The sequence below is a fragment of the Nestor notabilis genome, unplaced genomic scaffold, assembly GCF_000696875.1.
Source record: "Nestor notabilis isolate BGI_N333 unplaced genomic scaffold, ASM69687v1 scaffold22578, whole genome shotgun sequence".
Taxonomy (NCBI): Eukaryota; Metazoa; Chordata; class Aves; order Psittaciformes; family Psittacidae; genus Nestor; species Nestor notabilis.
Genome location: NW_009940948.1, coordinates 16,567 through 19,908, shown reverse-complemented (window position 1 = coordinate 19,908; position 3,342 = coordinate 16,567).

Here is a 3,342-nt window from a genome sequence, read left to right as displayed (position 1 = left end):
CCTTTCCAGCCCTAACTATTCCATTGGGGCAGGGAAGGGAGGAATCCCAGCGCATCGCGATAGCGATGTGGAATCAAAGGGTCTCCTGCCCATTGCACTGCTGAGAGAGCCAAGGAGTGGTCCGGTGGCCAAGGGGTGTCCCCAGGGTCACCCTGTTCGTCATCACGGAGCCCTGCTGTGAAATAGTGACCTGATATTTACAGCCGCATGTGAGAATACGAACAGCCCGGGCTGTGGAGTGAACCCAGGGAGGGAGGTTGGTTTGGGAACAGTCTCTGTCCATCCCGCCAGCCACACTGCTGAAGAATGGGAGCAGCGTGCCACAAAGAAGGACTTTCCTTAAACCAGGAAAGGGCTGTGAGTCCCCTCAGAGCAAAAGGATGTTCCTGAGGACTAAAACTTGGGAAACCAAAGACGGCTCCTACCTGCTCCACAGGGGAAACCAGCTCCCGCTTTGTCCCCTGCTTCTCTTCTCCCTCTGGTCCTTCCCCAGCACACCCAGTCCCCCAGCCCAGGCACCTACTGGGCGCAGTGATAGTGGAGCAGGCATCAGCGAACTGGGGGCAGCTGTGGGAGCCCTGCTTGTTGCAGTCGTTCTCGTTGGACGCGACACATCTGTGGCATCTCAGTGCTTGACCTGCGTGAAGATGGAGAGGAAGAGGAAGAAGAGGAGCGAGAGCGGCCGAGCCGCGACATCCCGGAGCACCCGTATCCGACTCATCTACAGCCCCAGGCGTGTTATACAACACCCAGCCCCTGTTCTCACCAGCGCTGAGCCAGAGCTGCTGACAGGGGTAAGAGCTCTTGGGCCCTTTAGGAGTGGAAAGCACACAACGACCAGAGGTGCCTGCTCAGTTTAGGAACCAGCTGAGCGAACATGGAAGAGATGGTATCATTTTATGGCTTTAAACAGCACAAGCTTTAAATTCCTGCAGGCAAAGCCCCCCCTCCCCAACCCCCTGCTCCTGCCTGAAACGATGAATACTTGGTTTTGATGGATATTCCCACTGATACTGGGAGTCGAATCTGCCCGTGCTTTGCTGGCTGAGCAGAGCCCTCTCGTGGCAAGCGGGGCTTGCAGGAGGCCAGAGCTCCCACCTTCGTCCCCTGGGAAAGGAGGAAACCGATGGAAAACTGGAGTTTCAGATGCCGTTAAGCCACACTGACCCCGGCTGCCCCAGCGGGATCACTCCTCTTGTGCTTCTCCTCTCTGCAGCGTGAAGCTTTTCCTTCACCCTTAGCGAAAGCGCCGTTGTGGTTCACCTTAGCCCAACCACCCTGACATTGCCCATGGCGCTGCTCAAGCAGCATCACCACCCTCCTGCCTTTTGGGACGGCTCGTTGCGATTCCGCCTTTGAGGAGCCACGTTTTGGCTGGGAAACACCTCTCTAGCGATGAGAAGCTGCTGCTCCTTGGCTCAGGTACCTCCTTGCTCCACCAGAGATGGAGACCTGGAGAACTCCACAGCCCTGGCTGGCAATGGGCAGAGTGAGGGTGAGAGGGTGCTCCTGGGATGGAGAAAGCCAACATCCCCCCGAGATGCTGGTTCTCTGCAGGGTTGGGGGCAGCGGGGCAGGGATGGGAGCACCCAGCAAGCGGAAGAGCAGCTACAGCGATTCCCCCCCAGCACTGCAGGACACTTACTGTCTCCAGCCAGGGATGTGACGAGGGCCAGGGCCAGGAGGGTCTCCAGGGTGGACATCCCGGCTGTGCGCGGCACAGGGCGCGTAGCGTCTGTTTTGTCTTAAGGTCTTAGAGCTAATCTGCTTGGGCGATCGGATCACCGGGCTGGGGATAACACACTTACTGCAGCCCCTGCCTAATGCCATCTTAGCTGGGGAGGACGGGACGCGGCTCCCAAGGGCACGGGCAGAGCATGGGATGGTGCCGGTGGAAGTGGTTGGACCTACCCCAACTTGCCAGGCTGGGCTCTGCTTTGGGAACCGTCTCCATCTCCAACACGGTGCCTTTCATAGCTCTTGACCATTCACAATAACCCCTCTCCTGCCATTTGCAGCAGCCAAGCTGGGGAAAAAAACCCCAAAGATTCCAACCCACCAAAGGAGAAGCATAAGAGAACGTCTGGAGATGTCTGGGGAGCCCAGAGGAGCCATCCCCTCCTCGCCTGGGCTGCACAGGGCAGTCTCCATCCCAGCAGGGGATCTATGCAAGGCCATGAAGGTTATCAGGGGGAGTGTGGGGATCAAGCAGAGTCCCTCTGCCTAACGTCTCACCACCGCCCTCAGCCCTTCCTCCTGGCCAAGGTGCAGCAAAACCTGCCAGGAGCATCACTGCAGGAGCCGAGGGGATCTCAAAGTCTTCTCCATCCACATTTCAGCGTTTATCAACACAGATTTCAGGAGCAGATGATAACCATGTTTACGTGGAACCAGCTGCATTGTAAACCTCACTGAGAGCAAGGCAGAACATGGGCATCCTGGAACATAAACCCGACTTCTCCAAGAGCCCTCCTCCAACCTTACACACACCAGGGAAGGTTTCAAGAGTGATAAACACGGTTTTTATTCAGGCAATGAAACATGGCAAAAAAAAAAAATATATTAGTAATCATTAGAATAATCTCATTTGTGTGAGTGTAACTCTTACAAATATTTACCTGACATATAAAAGGGAAATCATTGTACATATAAAATTGATGGCGATGGCAGTTACACACGTGGTGGGAAGCGATGGGGTCAGCGCAGGGAAGCGCCTGCCTTGGGGGGAGCCATCTAAAGTCAGGGCAGTTCCTCATTGGCACTTCGCTGGATGCAGGGACCTGCAGGGATTTCAACTCTACTGCAAGCAGAAGGTGACAAACACCATGATGCTGTGCCCCCAAACATGGGTACCAGCAGTGTTCCCCTGCAGTGGGGCATGTCCTGGCTGGAAGAGTGGGGTGGCATCTGAATGTGCCAGGGAGCTCCGGGGCTAAGCCAGCCCCATCCACAGCTCCACTGCTGGCTCCTGAGAGCAGCATCCGGGATGCAACTGTCCTGCCCGCTTGCAGCTACAAACACACGCCTCCTATTATATAGAACTATAACCATTATACATATACTTTTATATATATGTAACTATAACCATATTATAGTTAATAAATCATTCCTTAGGAATCTTCTTTGCCCAGACTGGGAGTGCATGCTGACAGGCGCAGGGATGCAGCAGCACTGGGATGACAGAGACAGCGAGTGGGACCGGGAGAGGCTGGAAAGCTAATGGGGAGGATGCTGCTGCAAGGAGCAAAACCCAGCTCCCTAAGAAATTCCTGGTCTCAAGGGGTTGAATTCACCTGCACAGACCCCCAGGAGGTCCGAAGGCTCAGACATCCAGGCAGGAAT